Raw genomic sequence first — 22,852 nt, 5'->3', positions numbered from 1 at the left:
ACACACACACACACACACACACACACACACACACACACACACACACACACACACACACACACACACACACGTATACCATACATACACATGTTTCCATGTGGTTAACACAGCAGTGGCACATTGCTACGAAGGTTTTTTTTTCCTCAATTACCAGCCCTGTGAGGAGCCTTTCACTCTGTGAGGAGCGTGTTAGCCATCAGCGAGGTTGGTAGTGAGAATCAATACGTTTCCAGTACACACTACAGATATGATGTAGTTACTAAGAAGCACTGAGTCATGATATCAGACACCAAGTATGTTTAATATCATTTTTTTCTAAGCTTTTCCTTTATCTGTTGTACACATGCTGAATGCCACCGTGTGGATTTGACTATTGGGGCTTACCCGTATGTGTTAAAAGGACACACAGAGAATAAAACAAACCTCAGCTCCACTGCATTGACTTTGGTGCTTTGACTGTTGAAAACCTTTCTAGACCATGAAAGGATATATAACCCCTATCCTATATTGTGTGCAAACAGGTCCATCTCAATACCTGCGGTGGACTGGCAGTGTTTGTGAGAAGTGAAGTGCTGAAGTACCCACTTGTTTGACTAGAAACACTTGATTAATGAGGCCATCCTGTGGCACATGTTCCATATATAGAGCAGAAAAGTAGCATCAACCATAGAGCAGCACTGTTACAATTAAATGGAAACAAAGGCACATTCTGTAGCAGTGGAGTAATGCGGCTGTTAAACCGACTTAACAGAGATACTGTGCGTAGCTCAACTGTACGTAATGAAGATACAAACTGATTTATTTTGAGAAATCTTTGAAGACATATTTGATCTTTCTTTAATTAATTGATAAAGGATGCGAAAATGTCACACATACATGTAATACATTATCTGTGATGATTAGACATGTTAATAATTATACTAATAAATATATTTAAACTAGTGCAGCAGCATCTCCATGTACACTACCAGTCAAAAGTATGGACACAACTTCTGACTGCATTGAATGAGAAGGTGCGTCCAAACTTTTGACTGGCTGTGTTTGTTGAGCCACAAAACCAGGCTAACGTAAATTACAATTCAAAAAGAAAGGAAGTGTGAGTAAAGTGAATTGTTTTTCAGAAGCAAGATGATGCTCGATGACGAAGTTCTTAAATCATAGGTCTTCAACACATGGTCCGTGGAGGTACTGCAGGGGGGGTCGCAAAATCTTTGGTTGATTAGACATTTTTTATATATTTTTTAATTTTCAACCACAAATTTAGCTTAATATTGAAGGCAAAATGATTATTATAATGTATAATTTATAAATAGCACTAAGCCAAGTTTAATATAGTGGGTCCCTACTTAATCTCTCCATCAGTTTGTGGGTCCTCAGCCTGAAAAATGTTGAAGACCCCTGTCTTAAGTGACTGGCTGTGATTTTGATATTCGGTGATGGATTTGTCTTACAGAGAAATTGTCAGCTGTGATACAATAAATGAATAGAAATCAATAGAATCATATGTGCTTGCTCCATAAAGTATACTTCCTGAATCAGGTGCATGTCCGAAATCTTTGAACTATTTGTCCCAACAATAAATGTGTGGGGCAGCTCGAGCTGTGCCAAGTGACAGAGGAGGGCAATTACATCATTCGAATGTCACTGATCTATCCAGGCTAATCTAATCTAATCTAATGATGAGGCCTGTCCACATGCGCCCAAATAAAACTGCAGAGTTCACTCCCTCTCTCTCTCTGTGTACCACCAGCAGTTGCAATCACTGCGAGTTAGCACCTCGTCACGAGCATTCTTTAGGACATATTAGCACAGGCTTCTCTGACCTATCTAGTTTCAAACCGCACACGCATACGCACATGTATACGCACACATACGTACGCCGCAACCTAATATGATCCGTCTCCCACCCTAACACAATTTTTACAGAAGGCCTCTCAACAACAAGCTCTCGGTATAAAAATATCCACGGGATCATTAAGGGCAGGGAGCCTGATTGGTCAAAAGCAAGGACATGTGACAGGTGTAAGCCAATTGAGAAAAGGGAGGACAATGAGGATTAAGTTACCTGCATCATTCCTGATGTGTGTGCGCGCGTATTTATACAGCGACAGCGAAGGTGTCAGTGTAAAAAGGTCAGGCCTTTGGGTAAACACTTGTGGCTGCAGGATCAACGGCACGCCTTGTTAATCGTGCAAGCAGTTGTGCATGAGTGTGAATTGACAAACACACCTAAATGCAGTCAGGATTTAAAGGCCTCATTTGAACAGAATTGAATTTCTGCAGTCAACTGACCGCACAGGCTTCTCTCGGCCACCCCCCCTCCTCCAACCAGCTGCCTGTCTGCCTGGAGCAGAAATCCAGGATACCATTTTGCGCAATTTATGTCAATCCAAATGGAGCAGAAAGGAAAATCAAAGACCTGAGTAGGCGATAAAGTGCATATTTGCCCCGTGCTGTAATACGGTCTGTTACACTGTGAAACTCTCGCTGAGTGATGTGAAGTCATGCAGGTTGCCCAATGGGAGCCGGCTCTTTCGGCTTCCTCCGCTGACTGGATTTCTGGTGGGACAAAAAGAGAATGACCACATGTCGTTTTTTGGCGCCATCATGTGTTTTGGTATCCTTGCTTTAGTGTCATCGTCTTCCTGGAGCTCTTCAAGGTGTGTGTGTGTTATGTCAACTTACTATGAACACAAACCTCTCAGTCAGTCTGAGTTTAACTTTTATTCAGCATCTTTACACCAGGTACACAGCACCTGGTGTAAAGATGCTGAATAAAAGTTAAACTCAACCACATGTGATTGAATTTTGGGCTAGTTGTAAAATATCAGTTGTTGCTTAGACCCATCTCTGAATCCCCTACACACACAGACACACACACATTCCTCTGTTGAACCAAGCCAAGCCGAGCAGATCGAAAAGCCACATGTTGGTTCTGGATCCTGGCTGAGCTGTGAATTGAGAAATGGTCAAAGCGTGCATTGGTTTGTTTGCATTCTAAACTTCGATATCTAAAACCCAAGCAACCACTGAAATATATGATCCTTACTCTTACAAAGACTTACATAATCCATACAAAACCCTTAATGAGGAAATATCTTGTTAAAAGAAAAAAGAAAGACATTTTTGAATATGGAACCTTTGCCAGTCCCTACATTTGTCTCAGTATTATTTTTTTTAAACTTAGTCAAGTGTCCAAAGTGTCAACATCATCAGTTTCACTTTACAGTTTACATACTTTTGGTGGGCACTTTACAAATTAAGAATAAGTGCTGCAGCAGTTTGCTTATTTGACTTTAGTTGTTACTGCCTTTTTTGTCTGTCCCTGATTACCGCTGGCATTGACATCAGCATCTTTGGTGATCTGATCACAAGTGGACAGCTCTTGGTACAAGACGCATTGAGGACACGCTGAAATCCATTAACTGAGGCACAAACTTACTGTAATTAATGTAATTTGGGTCCAGCTGTTTGTGGTCGAGTTTATTAGAAACTGCAGCATCATATAGTTACATAATAGCGTCTATTACAAATTTATCTCCAACACAGACACCGGATAGATCGGGATTAGGAACAGCAAATTACGCATTTTTCTTCATTTTCTTTAACTTCCTCAGCTTTCATCATCACAGCTGTCAGGATATTTTAGCGCACTGTTAATAAAAGTCTGATGTGTTTACACAAGTATGATGTTACATTTTTTATTGCCGAGATTTTTCTGTTTCACAGTCTCACAGCAGGCTGTTTACAGTGTACAGATGTTTTCCGAGTGATGTAAGTGTACAGTGTGTGTTACCGATCACAAGTGATCACTCAAGACTCATTTGGACACGCACCGGCGAACGAGAATGGACGCACTTCAAGCTGTCCTCTGGTGATCAGATCACCCCAGACATATGTTATCGTCAGCTAGCGCGGTTAAAGCCGTCCTCCTAAACCCTCTCCTAAACACCTTTTGGAAAAAAGTCGATACCACTATTTATCGTGTCACTTTCTGCCCTGTAAAAATCGCTGAAAACAAGAGACGGTCTGTATGGCTGTTGTGAAATTTGCCTCTATGCCAAAATTAAAATGAGGTCAGAGACAAAGGATGAGAGAAAGGAAAAGCAGGAACAGAGAGATTGGGTGGGAGGATTTAACATGGAGAGACACAGAAACAGACAACCAGACTGAGAGACAAAGAGTGGGTGGACAATTGACTCCCTTAGGAAACACTCCATCCAGAACTCAGACGCAGCTCCTTAACTCAGCATGACCATACACAAACTCTCAGACGATCCTTGAAGACGCATGCAAACACTGACCCCAGGGCAACAAGTTCATAGGTTTGCCCTGTGCCTTGTGTCTTTTATAATCTGCAGATGACAATTACAGCAAATTTGATTAACAGAGCTTGCGGCATGGCTATTGGGAGCTTCTTTCTTTTTCCTTTTTTTTTTAATGGTGGGCTAGTGTATCATGTTTCACTAGCTGTCATTTATACTGCCAGGGGAAGGATGGGGGAGTCCCTTTACTGGCCTAAAGCAGGCTTCAAACAAAGCCCAAAAGAGAGCGAAAGACATGAGAGCTAATGAAAGAAGAAATAAAAGGGAGAAAAAGACAGAAAAAAACAACTGTACAAATGAATGACCAGACAGAGACAATTTAACAAGAGATGTGGGAACGTTCTCCGAGTCATCTAGAGTTGGATTTCATTTTGGCAGCTCGGGGTGAATAGCCATTACTTTTCCAAGGCCATCACATTGTACAATTACTACTATGTCAGGAAGATAAAACCCCAATCCGCCCGCGCCTGCGTATGGATACTGTCATGAAATCACTGCGACCATGAAACAGCCAGACAAATAGTCTGGAAATCAGGCTCAAGTTTTTGGAGAAAAAAAAAAAAATGGAGCTCTGGGCTGCAACGCTGAATAGAGAAACACTCCCTCCAGGATGAAAGGCAAATGAAAATGCGCAGTACATGCACCCACACACTGAGCGATAATTTGCACACCAGAGCAAACAGTCAGAGGGACACTTTTGGGACAAGATCTGCCCAAGTTAGCCGTCTTTTGATTGGGCCCTCGCAATTTTACAAGAGCTCTGAGCAAATTCAACAGCTTTATGGTGAGGAGTTCCCCCCGTCTTTCTTTCTTTCTTTCTTTCTTTCTTTCTTTCTTTCTTTCTTTCTTTCTTTCTTTCTTTATTCCTTCCGTCCATTAACAGCCCTCCTCTTCATTAGAGATCTTGTTCTCCTAATAGAAGTCAAATAAAGTATGACTTTATGTTCCAGCCAGCTGGTTAACATTCAGACAAGGGCCCTTCTATGGCCTCTAACAAAGAAAGCAAGCAAGCAAGGAGGACAGAAAGGAGTCCTAGTTATTTTTCCAGTCACATCAACGTTTGAGTGGCTGGTGCACCGTGAGTGTTATCAGCCTAAACAAATCACCAAACCGCGGCCCTAATGCAGTCGGAGGGAACGCTGGATTTATTTTTCTTTCAGGGATACAAATGGTTTTGTAATAAAAATTCGGCACAGGCTTTTGGGCCTAATGGCTACCTCTTGACAAGTGTAAATGAATGGCCAGTAAGGGAGCATGAAAGAGGGAGGGACAAGGAGAGTAGTAGTGGTAGCAGTGAGAAACAAGGTTTGAGATGAAACATGCTGTTCTCGCCTCTGACACACACACACACACACACACACACACAGTCTGTGAGCAATTTCACAGCGCAAGGTATTCCCTTCCTTGTTCAGCGAGACATTTTCATTAATCTACACAGCTAATGCACTCGGCTCTGTCTCTGTGTGTGCGTGCTGAGGCGGGCTGTTGTTGGAGTGTGTTGTGGTCTGGCAGTGGTGGTTGATGGAAATGTGCTGAGTCGTGGCCATGAGGAAGTGCAGCTGTTGAGCAGCACGGTCTCACCAGTGACTGTACATCCATGTGTGCGTCCACGGCTCTTTGTTCCCTTATGTCTCCCCGACTCTCTGCGGTAATAAGAAGTGGCCATGCTTTAATTCCTCACTTACACAGGTGCTTTGTCTGTGTGATGGTGTGGCAGCGCCTCTGTGTGCGTAGGCAAAATTAACTGCCTCTGTCCCTGGTGAGAGTGATTGAAATCAAATCCATTCTATCAGGCTGTGTTGAAATGAACTGCTTCAATTCACTCTCAGAGATGGAATAATCCAGACCTAACCAGCTGACCTGAAGGCACCCGTAGACGGCCTCGTAGTTTATAGAATAGGCACATAATAAGAGTGAGAAAGATCACGTCACGAGACAGTGGTCAACTTCTCTACCCAGAGATCACTGTTCCTCAACAGCTCAGTTGTTTGGCACATCTCTACTTCAACTCTCTTTCTTCTAGAAATCCACAAACATGTAAATCAGTTTCTAATATTGTGCACGTGACAACGTCCTGTCCCTTTCCTTCACACATCCACTTACCTTACCATCTACCTTCCGCCCTCCACTACCCACTTTACTCTGGAGCTCATTTCTTCCCCTCCAGCCACTCGGTTTCCGTCTGACTTCTGCGACGTTCACAAGCTAAACCGACCTTATAAACACCCACAGGTTCCCAACTATTTCAAAAATCAACCTTGTAAACACCAGGTCGAAAAGGAGCGGACACACGGGGGTGGAAGCTCACTTCTCGCCCGCTCTGAAATTTCATTTAATTTGTCGAGCAACGGCAGGTTTCGAAAATACGGACGTGTTGCCTAGAAAAATAAATTGGCTGCGGCTAATTTAATTCGGCGCTGCACCTCAATAATTTCTCATTAGAGGGATTTGTAAATAAGGAGGCACACACGGGCTCAAGCAGATTTGCGCGTACATAAACAAATATGCGTCAGCTGCGGGAAAGCGAGCATAACCTGTGATTCTGCAGCAACACAAATACACACAGATCTAAATGGCTAATGTCAATGTCAGCATGAAGAGAGAGAGAGAGAGAGAGAGAAAAAAAAAACTGTCGGTAATGTGCGCTTATAGAGACACACACGTACACACACACACACAGGACAAATAGACTCGCTGCTGTCATGCCTTTTAATATCCAGCCAAGAGACACATAGCAAAAACTGAGGCTGACATTTCCAGTATGTTATGAAGAGAGAGAGCAAAATAAACATTATAAATAGCCGTGTTGACATCATGTGTCTGCTGTGGAGCACCAATGTAAAAAAAGGGGCATGGGGACTTGTTGGGGAAGAGATGAGGGAAAGGCAACAGAAAAGTGGGATCTCTGTGCTCTGATTTCTGACTGAGACATGTAACTGATATTCCTGCGCCGACATCGATGGATCTTATTAACGTGTTTCTGTTATTTTTGTGTGACGGGCTCTTAGTAAGTTTGCTTTTCAGGCCCGTAGACGGTATGCAGAGATGGACAACGTGACAGCTCCTCAAAATTGAACCGGATCATGTCGAGCTCCCACTGGTGGCTGGCTGCAGCATGGGGATGCTTAGGTAAAGCCCGCACCACCCACATTAGAGGATGGAACAAACTAAAACATCCAAAGTGCACAAGTAGTTGGTTGTTCTTATAATTATTTTGCATGCTAATAGCTCTGTTAAGTTTTAAGTAGGTATTTGATGCTATAAAAATGGGAAGTGACATCATGATGACCACTGTGAGTGACAGCTGCTGTCATGGAGGATGTGTCAGAGTTTCCTGTAGACTTCAGAGATGCAGCGTGAACTTTAAAGATCTGGGTCAAACCAATAAAATGAATTGGTCTGCAGTAAACTGTTGTACCCTTGTACCCATTTTACCCAACTAATAAGCAGCAAAGCCTGTCAATATCCAACCAGCCATGCTATACATCAGATTTACAGAGCCTGAATTATGCTCTGTGTCACTGATCGCCTTCTGTACCCAGAGGTCACAGTTCTCCCATCAGGTTAATGCCACAGATTAATCACAATGCTCCTCATTCCAAAACAGTATGTGATCCAGCTACCTGCAAATGTCAAGCAGGGCTGGGTGTATTGATCTAAATATTGATAGTATCGATACCAAGGCTAGTATTGGTATCTATTCGATACTAGCGTAATGAGATCGACACTTTTGTTACAGTTTCTCTTCTATACGTCCAGTAAATCACTCCTCACAAAGTTCGTGCAGCTTCTCTCCAAGTCTGCAGGAGCTTCTCCATCCTCACCTGTAGTAAAATGTGGGATATGGACAGAGTTTGACACCCAAGTCGTAGCATCACAGCAGCGTTGCAAAGCTGGCACTGATGCCTTTATTGAAATGCATTGGTGCTCGGAAAAGAAGAGTTACGCGGGATTCAGACCCACTTCTTTGGTGGAAAAGAATGAGCCAACATTTCCCTCTCTGAGCAGTTTTTATATTTATTATTAACTTGTTGCTTTTATTTACTTGTCCGCTCAACTGGCTTTGTTAGTGGCTTTATATTCCATTGTTATATTTATATTTTTGTGACATTGTTCCTTTTTTTATTTTGCACTAATGACCTTTCTTGCTAAAACTACTGTGCGTAGTAAAAGGGTAATTATTTAATTTTTATACTGTTAAATTGTTTCATATTGTAATTAGTTAATGGAAACAGGTTTATTTGAGTGAAATGCTTGTCCTAAGTCATTTCATAATCATAATCAACTGAACTAAAGGCAAAGTTACGAAGTTATTCAACGATCATTGAATAACGACATCAGTGATACTAACCCTGTATTTACTTGGTATCGGATTGAGACCAAAATTCCCAGTATCGCCCACCCCAGGTATCCCTTCTGTTCCTGCGATTGACTCTAGCGTAAGTACTGGTGGGACATCAATACAACGGCTCCACCACCAAATACTGCTGCACACACTCTGGCTCCAAACACAAAGAAAATGGGTCTGCCTATATCCCAGGAACTTTGTCCTCACTTTGGCTAATCAGAGGAAGTGGAGACATGTCCATCTTTGTATACTGTCCATAGTCGAGACACTGTAAGACATCAGGTGCCACAAGGTGCCCCTTAATCTACACTGGTCTGGTGACCAACAGTTGAAATAAAGGTGAAATAAATAGCGACATGTAAATGTAATTGAACTGACTGGATGAAAAAGGGTGAACAGTTGGGAGAAAGCGCACTAACAGGCCACCAAGAGGGAGGGGTCACACGGAGTAAGACAGCTAGAGAGGTAAAACCAAATGTTTTATCATGAGATGTTTGTAAAACTACATAGTAGACTTCAGATGTGTTTGGATATGACCTGCAGTGAGTAGATCCACAGCACTGTCTCCGAAAGCAGTTCAAATTAAAACCAGACAACATAGTGCTCTATCTAACTTTGACAGGACAAGTTGTGTGTCTCTGTGCTTGACGGTGTAATAAACATTTCATTTTCTCTGCTACATCTTAATTGATCCTCTGTTGGATCTTTATGGACACGGCTCTCTGTCCTCGCTCGTTTATGGATGCCCTTTAAAAAAAATCAAACATTACAGGCGCGCCAGCCTTCCCTGCTTGCTCTGGTGCGTTGCTGTTCGTTGTGCGCGATAGACAAAACAAGTGAAACAAAAGGAGAAAGGAGGGAGTAGTGAAAGGGGGGGGAAAAACGGGAAAGTGTTGAAAGATTCATAACAGCCACCCAAAGCCCTGAATGTTTATTCTGCCTAATTATGCATATGACTTGTAACCTGACACCCTGTGCTGTGGGAATGCCACAAAACTAATTATGGTGTAACTGCAATCCTAATTAGCCCATAAACACACACTGTCAGAGAAACACAGACACGCGCACGTGTACACACACGCAGAAAGTTTTTTTTTGTGAGAATGTGCTAAAAAGCTATTGGTACGGTTCTTACTGTTACGCACATACACAGAACTGCCTCATTTACAGTTTACAGTTTAAACAGGGGCTGTGGTATTTGGTGTGGTTGTTAATGTTAGACAGTAAAGCTCACGGCCGCTGTTTAGGTACCTTTAGAAGGCTGGGAGCTCATATAAGCCATATTATGTGGACATCTGATACCTGAGTGTCTAGACGATCTTGTACTAATGTTTTTTTTTTTTTTTCTAGTACATGCACATTTGGAAGTTTTTAAGTTCATGTTTATTTTTTGATTTCTGTTATAAGTTGCCACACTTATTGCAAACATTTGAACCGAGCCATTGTTTCGTTTTAGTCATAATATGTCTCGATCAGTACAATGAAACTGGTTTATGTTTGCTTGTATAATTCTCCAGAAACAAGACAACAAAGGACACTGCGCGCCCTTTTAAAATCTCATCGGATCTCTATCAAACACGTTCGGCGGCATTTATTGTAAGTTTCTCTCATCGCTGTGTGAGACGTGCTCCACTTGAGAGTTTCAGTCCTCGGTATGTCACAGTATCCTCGCTGCTCCTGTTCCAGACATGGGTCCAGTGTAAACCAGGCATGACAGATACTCTATACTCCGGTGTAAGGTTGCTGACTTGGCCTGGGCTGCGCTCTAATGTTCAAATCACTGGCGAACCATATGCAGACTGGCCTTGATTTCCAACACCATCAACAGTATTTGTGTTCCCGCATTTTATTAATGGTCGACGCACCTTCAGCTGTGTCGTCAGCAGGAGCTGAAGGCGTTTGGAGCACAGACGCTGTCGACGGCCTGACAGTATTTTGCAGAACATCATCTTTAGGTAGTTTTGTTTCTAAACGGTGGTCCTGAAAGATGGATCGGCAGAATTATGTTCTTTTGTATTTGTGAAACAACATAATGTGCTGTAATTGCCTTGTTTCAGATACTTGTTCCAGCAAATTTCCTGTGTTATTACGAGCGGCCCTATTTGTTTGTGAGTTTAAATCAAGATAGACTCAAATTTCAGGTCATTATCCATTGTAAACTTTAATTAAATGTTTACAGGAGGTAGTTGAGTCACTTCAGCTAAAAGCAATTTTTTTTTTTTTTTAACAAATCTAATTCATTTGAGTGGATTATCTTCATCAGTTGTTATCCCATCTTAAGACCCGACGCATGTAAAGAAATATAGCACCATAAGGTTTGCAGAGAGACAGATTGGGTTAGATTAGAGGCAAGTCATTGAGAAAGGGGCACAAGGTGTGTAATTCTATCCAGACCCTGGCTCTCAGCTTCAATTTAACTGAAAATGCTGCAAGCGAACGTCTCTTCCTTCATAACCCAAACTCCGCGAGAGAATAACTCAAGCGAAACGCCTTAAGCCTCTCTCCAACAAATTTCCCTGAATCAAAGTGGCACTTATGAATAATTACACAGAGTGTTTTTAAGTTGGAATAAGAAGGAAAACAACAATTAACAGTGAAAGTTTTCTCTCCCTTTTTTTTTTTTTTTTTCCACCCCTCAGCCTCCTCCTCGCAGGCAGTTTGTCAGCGTGTGTGCACTGATAGCTTGGGGAAGTATCTATTTACTTAGTGATTAGGACAATTTGACTGTCGCGGACTAGTAAATTCAAACCATTCACTCCGCTAGATTGGCCCAGACAACATCATCAAGCCACAATGTGAAACACAGACACACACACGCGCGGGCAAGTACACACACTCACACAGGCTTAACTCACTGCGCTCAACAGGCGTACAAGGCCCTCATCTGGATTTCTGTCTGCCTGTCTTTTTTCTTCACGCTACCCTCAAACTTAAATAAACCTTCACATATAATTACAGCCAATTCTGTATATTTTCACGTCCATTTCCTTGAAACCCTCAAAACGATAGGCCTCTAAGAGCAGAGCAAAGTGTACGCGTCCTGATGAGCGAGCGGCACACGTTCGCCGCTCGGCTCGGGGGCGGGGTGGTGGGGAGGGGGGGAGTGAAAGAGCGTCTTTTTCTTGATTCAGAGGTAAAAAGGTAAAAGCAACATAATTGGTGCTGTCCTTCACTCGTGCAGAAGCGGCCGTGTGTTTGGCCCGCGCAGAGTGCTGTTCATCTGATCTGGCGTTGCCACGCAGTGATGAAAACATTATCAGAGTCAATATTATGAGTGTGAAAAAGGTCCTCTTACGCAGAATGTGGTATTGTGGTCACATCTTGATGTCTCACTTGTACTAAGTGCCAGAAACTGGTAAAAGGGGAGACAGTGAAATTCAAGTTAAACACTCAGTGTGGAATCGAGTTTGGCGCCATCTGTGACCTTCTTACCCAAAACACACTCGCGCGCACACACGCACACACACACACGCACACACACACACGCACACACACACACGCACACACACACACGCACGCACACACTCAGTAACACTCAGAGTAACATATGACTTGTTCATTTAGTTTAGATTTACATATGTAGCAGTATATGACTTGTATTTTCATGACTCGTTCTAATTCCTCAGAAACATGGAACAGTAGTTTAGAGATTGTTAATCACTAATGAATTAATTGTCAGGTTATTATTATTTTTATTACATGATCCACTTTTAATCTTTTTTCAGTAATTCATATCTTTTTTTCCCTTTTATTTATTTCACGGATCAAATTATCAGTGGCCCAAGACACCAGCACAACACAGTCTTTACACGTCACTATTATTATTTTTTTTTTTTTCAGATTGTCATGGAAAATGATTGATATTCATTTCCTGTGGACTTTATAATAACTTGTGTGAAACTATTGTAGTGGTATCAGTGGTTCCCGAGCGGGTGATAAGGTCAGGCATGAAAGCATCACCTCACATTTCCTTATGTGGTCGTGACACTCGATCCTAAACCCGGATAATGCACATTCATTCAAAAATACTCTTTATGCAAACATTTTCCTTAAGCAACAGTTGTGTCAACCTGAGATGAAATAGGGCATCTATTTAAATATGCTTTGTTGTGGTTTATATCACGGAGGAAGGGGTTTGAGGCTGTGCTGCAGCCAACCAGTAGAGGGCAATGGGGTTCATCTTTAGTGACCTTTGGCCCCTCTGAGAAGAGCAGACAGTCACAGAGCAACAGGACGTAGACAGCAATATGTTATAGACGATTTGACAATTTGAAGTGGCATCCTACTTTTCCTTCCACCTCTGTGAGGTTGATGATTATTGATTGGCAGAGAGGCTCAGTGGCATTGACTGTGTATTTGTGTGCCTTGTGCTGTGTACATGTTTTGTGTATGTGTGGATCAGGGTTTGAGTGAGGTAGAAGGGGATCTGGACAGCGTCCTCACGGCCAGTGAGGGATGTAAGTAATTACCAATTCTCCAAACACTACTTTGCTCTATTTAAACATATTACATGCCTTACGCAGCCACCACAGGCCACAGGCCCTCTGCACTACAACCCATGAACAACACATACACACGATAACCCACACAGAGGGAAACGGCTCCACGCAGCAACTGCAAGCTGCCTACAATTAACCAGTCATTATCACCTTCATCATGGTCATCATCATACAGGCAAGCGCTGCACACACACACACACACACACACGTTGCATCCCCTAAACCCAAATCCTCGTCGAGAGTTAATTTACACCAGTGTTGTTTTTGTTTAACTTTCACTTCATCCTCTGGAGAGTAATCTGCTCTGTAAGCCGCTTGCCAGATCCATATAGCCCTGACCTGTCTTCAGCAATTCACTCGGTATCTCAGAAAAGATTCCACACCAAGAAAAAGCGTTTACAAATTTTTTTTTTTTCTTTTTTAATTGTGACGTGTCACATTTATATAGAATCATTTTAAATGTTACATTCAGACTTATATTTAAGTGGTCTTGTACTTTTTTTGTCTGACTTAATTTATATGTTTTCACATTATTTGATATTTGTTTGTGTACAGCACAGACGTGTAGCTCATAGCAGGCGTGTGAAACACAGATGAAGAAACCAGTTTAGTGAGTATGTAAAATATGCCAAAGATGCTGTCTGCAGCATCCTGGACAAGAATTTGCTTCCTGAAGTTACTTCCTGAAGGTAAATGGACAGTGTGCGTGTTTGCGGTGAGTTTTCCAAAAACACGTAAGCATTAAAAAGAATAGGAAATGGATTAACAATAAGGTTGAGGTTTATTTAAAAAAAAAAAAAAAGAGAGAGAGAGAGAGAGAAATAGTCAAATGTTATATCTCCTCCCATAAATTACCTTTAAATTACATAAAAATAAAAGAAATCTTAAAACAGTTCTTTTCTACAAACAAAAATATTTGCGTTTTTAGAATAATGTTGTAATGTTGTGATATATATAATGTTTTATGTAGACTCTTAATATCACATTAAATTAATAAGATCAGTTTATTTATACATTTATTTTTTGTAAAGAAGTTCAGAATGGGTAAGGAACATGATCAACAAAGAACAAACAATTATGAACTAATAAGACATTAGTTTCAAAGAATTGTATAAATAAAAATAAAACAAATAAAGTCTGACTAATACTTAAACATACATTTCATCTCCCAGCTTTTACTCAAACTGACACGTGTGTCATTTCTAGAAATCCCCTCAGATACCACTGGCATGAACGCAGGCAGCAAAGCTGAGCTGCATTACCTTAAAATGTTGCTCACGTATCATCGCCTCCGCTGCGACAAGCAACGACAGCTGGAGACAGGAATGGGAGAGTTGACAGAGGTGACTGATAGGCTGGCTGCATGCTGATGTGTTAGTCAGGAATGGCAGGGGATGTGTGTGTCATTCGAGGCGAAGCCCAGAAGGCAGACGCCGTGCTTCGCCCCTCGCCGCGCTGTCCTGCCCACGGCCCTGACAACTGATCTATCCGCAAAGAGAGTGAGAAAGAGGCTGATTAGCTTAAGAGGGCCTCGGGGCTTCATTACAATATCACAACAAACAATTATCATGTCTCCGAAGGGCTGGAAATACACGTGAATATACACAATCACACACACACACACTGGTTCCCTCACATGAAAATATTTTTCTTGTAACAAAAACCTGACTACAGTGTGGGAAAATTAAAAGGCAACCCATCTGTGTTTCATTTACTATCAGTTTTTTAATCAATAAAAAGAGTGTGTCATCATAAATATTATCTTTGTTGTCTCCACACGCAACAGGTGGTTTAATAAATGCCAGAGCAGTGTAAACCAGGTGAGAAGTTTCCCGGTCTTAACCTCTACATCCTGTTGTTTCATTGTCTCTGGGGATATTCGTGAACCCAGTATAGCTCATTAAACCTGTGAATTTTATTGTTAGTGATAAAGTACACTTAGCATGTTGAGCTCTGCTCTGCTCTGACAGAGAATTTAATTTGAGCTGGATGAATTATAATTATATAACCTGTGAAAAAGGAGCTTGTTCAAACAAGAAGGAATAAAAACGGAGAAGTTAAAAATTCACAATGGTTCAAGACAGCATCAGATAAAATTAAAAATAAATGTAATTGTCATTAATGAGATCACTGAAGCCCGTGTAAATATGGCAGATTATGAAAGGTAAAATCATCGTCGCTGTTAAAGAACTGGATTTGGGAAAGAGTGAGGCGCTCTGGTTAGCAGCCTGTGGTGCTCAGACAAAGAGCTGGTGTTGGGTTGCATTGCAGTGGCCTTTGCTCAATAGTCACTACGCACGCACACACACACATGCACTGCAGTAACCTTTTGCTCGGTCCCCAAGCAAAGGTTACGTCCCATACACCACTTAAGTCTCATTTGTGGGAGCCAGACCAGAACAGCTCATTCATAAATCTGAGCAGCTGATACGAAGCTTCATAAATAATGATGAGTACCGTCTAAGCAAAATAACATGTGGAGTGAGAGCTTATTTTCACATTACTACGTTCTTTTTTTTTTACAAATAACATATTAATTAATATAATTAATTCTTCACACAACTGTTACTTTAGTTAAATGGACAGACAGAATAAAATAAGAGTTTAGTGCATAATCGACACTACAAATATGTAGTAAGCTGTCCCTGCAAAGCTCTGAATCCCTGCTCTGAAAACATATGGGCCGACAAGTGCTCAAACTGTACGAATGAAACAAAACTCGTGCCTTTCATTGCGCCCCTCAGTTGAGTAATGACACTCAATCATCACTGGAGCTGATGGTGTACAGAAAACGCTCGCACCATCGGTGCAGTGTACTAATTATACACCTGACTAGCAGCAGCCCAAATGCATTAAAGGTTAGCAACACGCTCATTACTCGTCAACAGAGTCCAGAGCTCTTGTCAGCCTCATGATTAATGGCACTCTCACTCAGACAATATTGCTTTAACATGATTTCTAATAGAGCAACTTAAACTGCACAGAACAAATTGGGGAGCGATCTCTGGATGAAACACAGAACTTTGACTCTTTTACTAAATAAACTAAGCACCAGTGGACAAAACACAGACAAAACAAGATGGATTATCGGATAATATCTGTTTTTTAAGCAACACGTGATTTATTTATTTATTTTTTATTTTTTCATTTATTGCTGGTAGTTGCACATTTGCATTATTATTATTTTTTATTATTGCAGCAGAACGCTCCATGACTTTTTTCTATTTCTAAATGTTTCATGAGCACATATGAACTGAACGACGACAAATCTCTGATGTTTTGCGTGTACGCAGCCCTTGTGTATTTTTTCATACACCCCTGACAGAAGATTCCTTCACGACAAAAAAATGTTAACTGAAAAAATTAAGATCCCCCCCCACACACACACACAGTGACGATACAGACCTCTGACCACACACACCATCCGTACACCCGTTTCAGTTTAACTAACCACCAAAACAGGGCAGTGAAAACCCTTAGACTGTAGCTGACAAAAACTTTTTGCCAGGATTATGGACACTGAAACAGTATCTGTGTCTCTGTTTCAGCTGCAGCGAATTAACAGTGACAGAGTTTCAAGGCTGAGTTGGCCTCGTCCTTCTTAAGATCGTCTCTGCTGGGATCCTCCGCGTGTGTGAGCAGATTTAAAAACAAGATCGCGCTCAGCTCGATTGGTTGCCGTTAGTTTCGATATCGGCGTCGATGCCTGTGCATCTGTGTGCTTACTTGTACAAGGTCTGTGAATGCGTATGTGTGTGTTCTGGGTCGGTGTATGGTGTTAAAGGCGTTGGTTGGGGGACTCAGCGGGGACTGCAGCATGCGGTCTTAATTCAATTTAAAGCTCTGTGTTTTGACAGGAGTTAAGAGTTAGCTGGAGTGGCAAGAAAGCTCAGCAGTCTGCGCTGAAAAGATCAGAAACACACACTTGTATGCATGTACCCGCGTATGCATACAAGGACTCAGTCTGAGTGTCGCGGGCAGGCTTGCAACTGCAAATGCTCGCGTAATAAATGTTGAAAACTGTTTTCAAATAAAGCCTTGGTGCAGAAGCATTGAGATCATGTTGAGCGCAGTGTTTCTGCATACGTAAATGTTCTTAGTCTTCGCTGTATTATCAGCATCAGTTTCACAACTCTGCCTGGATCTAATACTGGATAATTTAGTCCAGAGGTACAGACAGATAACTGCCCTGAGGAATGAGCAGCGATGGTGTCCACCATAAGAGGCCTGTAATAAATATGCCACGGATAAATAAAGTCCAACCAAGACAGCCACTTCAGTCTGTCCTAATTACACATATCTTGGGTGAGGTTTGCGTATACTTGTTTGTGTACCTCTCATGCACCCCTCTAAGTATTCATATTTGTGATCGTGTGGCCCCCTGGAGACGGAAAGCAATATGTTTGAGATTTGCATAGAGCTTGGAGTAAAATACATTAAAATTTGTCATATTATTAGTTATTCTCCCACAAGGTGCAGGTATGTAATATGCATTCAAGCTTAACCTCCTGAGACCCTGCACCTGCATACTCATATGGGGACATAAAGTTTTAGGTTTTATCTCAGCTTATTCTGCTTCGTTTAAACCTGTTGTTCCCATTAATGGACACTTTAGACTGCAATCAGTCATATCAAAGGTTAAAACTTATTTATTTATGCTTATTAACGTGCCAAGTTTGATAGGACGCGCAAATTCAACAGATTTTATCAATAGCAACGAGCTACAGCGCCGCTAATTAGCAAGTACTCGTTTGAGGACGTTGGGACTTCATTGTTCGCAGTTCTGTCTTTTTCAGCCATTAGCAGGTATTAAAATAAACTGTCACACACAAACTGTCATAAACTGACTTTATTATAATATGAATAATGAAATAATCCCAGTGTCCACATATGAGGACAGATTTTTATTTTTTTTTTCCCAAAAACTACTACTTCCAGTTCAATGGTGATACGTCTTAGATCCCACTAATTGTAAATAGCTTGCAAAAATTAAAAATGCACGTCTCGGGAGATTAAAGGGACAATTCGTGCTGTGCACAACTTGTGTAACATGCAGCCCTGGATGTTGACCTGTCAGTCCAAAGCTAGATGCTGCTGTGCGTCTTTCGCAGCATGTTTGCGGTCAGATGCGTGTTTGTGTGCGCGCGTGTGTGTGGTGTCTGGACTGGGTTTAACAGAGCCGAGCGCACACGCGAATTACAGATAACGACACAGAGGGGAGCGAGAAATAGATGGAGCGAGAGACGTGATTGCGGTATCCTGGTAGGTAGGTAGGTTATGGGGCCTATCTGTTTCACGTCTTCCCTTCCCATCGTCTGGTTTCCTGCCATTGATCAGAACAACCCACCTCCTCCCCAGCCTCTCCACTGATGGACACAGGGAAACCTGATCACCAAGCAAGGAGTGGAGGTGGTGGGGGCGACAGCGAGGGAGGAAGGAGAAGGAAAGGGTAAAGGCATCAGTGCCGTCTGCAGCCTCTTCTGTCAACCTTGCAGAGAAGCCTGCAAAGAGCCACATCATAAATGGAGTATCTTATTCTGCCCTAATCTAATTTCTCCATTCCTCTCGGCTTTACTGTAAAATGAAAAGATCGTCTCTCTCTCTCTCTCTCTCTCTCTGTGTGTGGATGCATATGTGTGTGTGTGTGTGTGTGTGCGTGCGTGTGTGGAGAGAGGACAGAGACCGAGCCAGGGAGGCCGTTAGTGGAGAAGTGAGGGCGAAAAAGCAAAGAGCGTTTTTTTTTTTTTTTGTGGAACAGATGTTGGAAGAGTGTCACTCATTCAAATGGGTACCCTGTTTGCCGTAGCGCCCTCAGAGCCATAACACAACCCCCCATCGTCCTGCAACACACAAATCTACACTCACACACGTCCACACGCTGGGATTTTGAGTGGCATTTGCGCTGTTTCTCTCGCCTGCCAGGGGGGGTCATCACCTCTTCCATCTGTTCCTGATTGGCCCCCGACGTTGAAGCCAGTTGCCTTACAAAGTCCTGTCCCTTAAACGCAGACAGAAAGAAGAAAAGAAAGAAAACAAATCTAAGAAGTAGAAATCAGTGTTTGGAATTTGGAGGCGATTTAAAGTCTCAGAACTTCATGCAAATGGAAAATATCAGAATAAGGGAACTTAGTTATCAGTTGAAAACAGCTGCTGAGCTGGGAGAGGTTGACATTTAAATACTGAGCCACGAGGAACGCTTTCTAAACAGGCTAGCTACAGATTAACAGTAGCGTGCATCTTGCCAACGACAAGTGACTATAAACAACATTCTTACAGGCTGATTTTTTTTTTTTTTTTTTTTTTTTAGCATGATGATTGTAATAATAGGAAACAAGGAGTCACTGTGAGATTGCTGAGTTGAAATGTGGCAGACAAATAAGAATGTTCTTGTTTTGAAATATAGAGAGAATGACAACAAACTGTATTTTGAGCATCAAAAGATATCTGCGACAGCTGGAATGTTTTTTTAGCAGCATATTTGTTTTTCATTTTGATGTCTTTCAGAATAATTATGCTTTGAGTTAAAATTAGGAACTTTAATCCTCAACTTGTGGATTTTAGTTTCTGGCGAATATTGATACTCAACAGTCTCTTTCACCATCAGCTTCCCTTTATGAAAAGGAAATTTTAAAGTTAAAAGACAAACAGAGGGCTCTATTTCATATTACGGAAGTATTTCTGATCGTTTGCTTGTTATGATACATACCTAGTAATTAGAAACTGTAATTTGAGAGTAGTTAGTTTCTGCTTTAGCCGCAAACTGTTACTTTCGTTAAGTGATGCTGAAGTTTGTCTCACGCGACTGCACAGTTGAGTTTATCACTCCCTTTTTTTGCTACAGTATATAAGTATATTGCGTTATTTTTTTGTTGTTTTCATAAACACCAAATTAATTAATTATCCAAATATGTAGAATAATCTTAGGATCTTTTATTTTTCTCCCTCCCGCAGACACGGACTGATTTTCATTCATTTTATGGATTCCCTTTTCATTCCGAGCTCTTCCTTACAACTCAAGCCAGACTTCGGGTCAATACTGCAATCTGATAGGACCACACAGTCTGGTCCCTAAACCCCCTGTAGGCTCCTACCTCCGTTGTCACAGCCCCAGACACAAATTATTCACGTGCAGTCTCTGTTCTGCAGCGCGGTCGCAGTGAAGAGAGGCGGGAGAAAAAGGGAAAAGTTGGACAGGGCAGACATGTTGACGAGGTTAAATTAAGCATGGCGGTGCCTCGCTCCCGTGTCGGTGCTGTGGCTGGCAGGAGTTTTCGAGATAAGGCCTGCACTGCGCTGTCTGTGTTAAATGCTTGGATGACTCCTGCGTGGCGCTGCTTGCCGTGACAAAACAAACTCGATCCGGCACAGGCTCCGTCGCAGGCGTCGGCTTTAAGTTTACACTCACTGCGGATTGTTAGCATTTACCTGGAACTTGACTGTAACTGGTTTGAGTTTCAATTCCTGGTTCGATGTCATTCCGAGCCACAGATCATTACCAGTGTCAGCACCTTTAACACTATTTCCACATCAAAGAAATGGTGTGAAGGAAGACTGAAACAAGGCTGCGTGACCTCTACTCTAGACATCTCTGTTAACTTTGTTTCTCTGTTAACATTTCGTGAAGTTTAGTGTTTCATTGTTCATAAACAACAGAATCCCAAGATCCCTGAAAAATGAGGCTTTCAGATACATATTTAACACACTGAAGTGAGGGGGGGGTTAGGGAAAGACAAAACCTAAAAAACCAGTAAGTGTTCATTTTATCTGCAGAGGAAATCTCCCACAGATGTGTGCGCATTCATCACAGTGACTGATCTCCTCCGCTCGCCTGTACTCCTCGCTGCGCTGCCATTGTGTTTCTGCCTTGCGAGTTGGGAAACGCAGACGCGGAGAGGCTTTTTGGGGGATTATTACGGGCTATAAGGAGAAACAGGTTGGTGGAGGGACGGAGCTGGGTAAAGTGGTGGGAGGGGAGTGGCTGTGCGGAGGCTCCGCGCTGTAAATCCAAGCAGGATGGGAGGATGGAGAAGATGAGCCGAGGATTGCCTGCTTCCCCTGATATAAATGACTGTATATGTATGCGTGATGAATGATTGCTAAGGGTCACACCATATGCGGGTGTCTAAGCATATGGTGTGTGTAACGGCACGAAAGATGAGATACGCGCAAGAAAGCAGCGAGACAAAGACAGTCGTGAGCCTTCTTTTTAGGAGAAAGTCATTTCTAACCGTTCACTCGTTCAGTTTTTTTTTTTTCCTCAACCTCAATCTGATTCCAGTCTACCTGAAAAGATTTCTATGAGTCAAGATGGGGGGGGGGGCACTTACACAAAGCACATTTGCCTGAGGTTTTGTGTGGTACCTCCTTAGTAGTTTATTCCCACTCTGCCGAGCTAATAGAGTCTGAAAATGAATTTACTCCCAGTCACCAGAGCAGTTTTTAATAAAAGGCAAATTCCCTCTCTGTGTGTGTTATTGCCAGCAGTGTCCTTCCTACCTGAGAGACCAGCAGTTATACCCTAATGGCATTATGCTGTCTCGCTAACACTTATTAGCATTAAAGCCATACAATATTCGCAAATTAGTTTCTGCAAATCCTGAAATAAATACCTTTATCGAATGTATATATTTTGGAGGAGTGTTCTGTCGTGTGCAGCTTTACAAAATGCATCAAAGTTAAATGTGAGGACAGTGAGGACTCTGCATACATGTTAGTCAGAAACCTGAAGCTGATTTATTTTAGTCCATATAATTTAGATTTAAATTAAACCCTTAACCCCCGTGCCCACGTATTAACTGTCTGCATAAATGGATTACAGTGTGTCAAGGCACATACGCTGCGTTGGTCACCGGTGGAAAAGGAGGTATTTTGCTGTGTAAATAAATGATTTAATGCATTGAAAGCTTTCCCTTAATTCACCCTGAGAAACTTCCCCAAAAAAAAACAAGGTTATGCGAAGGAAATTAGATGATTTCATTTTCCGTGCCTTGAGAGAAAAAACAGCAGCTGTCGTATTTGTGGGAGTTAATAAATGTCATGGCCAGAAATTGAAGTTTATGCCCATGACCGGTGTACACACCCTGAGCGAGGCTGCTGTGCGGAGGCAGAGACTATACTGTTCTCACTGTCTTCTCTGGTCCTGCACGCGAACGCCAAGCGCACTCTGAAAACCCAGCTGACTGTGAAACAAGCTGCTTCTAAATTATGACTTTGTCACTTTTTTTTTTCTTTTTTTTTGTCACAGAATTTTTTTGTGCATTTGTGACACGTTTGTGTTGATTAGGGATTTGAAACGCTGGATGCATTGTACATTATAGGTACACGTTTGTTCTTGTACAACAACCTAGAGCAACCTCAACTTAAAATTGTGTCTACTTGTTTGCGTAGTTAAATGTGAACCGCAGAAAACTATGTTGAACATGATCTTTTTTTCAAACAAAGAGTGCAGTTATATGACTTAAGCTGGTTAAAAGTGGAACATTTTTTGTGTTCCTTAATTGTGGTTAGTAGTTTTCCTTCATCAGCTTTCTTTCTTTTTTTTTATTACTACTTAATATTTTCATTAACATTATGACACTGTTCTTGAATGTGTGAAGTTTATCTACAGTATATGATTTCTTTCTTGCATTTCAATTTTTTAACCTTACAGTAATGAACGTCAGACCTGCACAGCCCTGCTT

At 41.8% G+C, this 22,852-nt stretch overlaps 1 long non-coding RNA gene across 1 annotated transcript in view; it reads right to left on the bottom strand.

The window, feature by feature from the left end:
* Nucleotides 1–14,110: 14,110 nt before the first annotated feature.
* The window catches only part of LOC125019350, a 39,890-nt gene continuing 31,148 nt past the window's right edge, over nt 14,111–22,852 (bottom strand). The window contains exons 3-4 of the long non-coding RNA XR_007114058.1: nt 19,038–19,170; nt 14,111–14,656 (exon numbers count right to left, since the gene is read on the bottom strand). This is a non-coding gene — a long non-coding RNA (uncharacterized LOC125019350). The remainder of the gene's footprint in view (nt 14,657–19,037; nt 19,171–22,852) is intronic.

Source organism: Mugil cephalus, chromosome 13, assembly GCF_022458985.1.
Source record: "Mugil cephalus isolate CIBA_MC_2020 chromosome 13, CIBA_Mcephalus_1.1, whole genome shotgun sequence".
Lineage (NCBI taxonomy): Eukaryota > Metazoa > Chordata > Actinopteri > Mugiliformes > Mugilidae > Mugil > Mugil cephalus.
The sequence above is the reverse complement of the archived record's forward strand: the minus strand, read 5'-3'. Positions and strand labels throughout refer to the sequence as shown.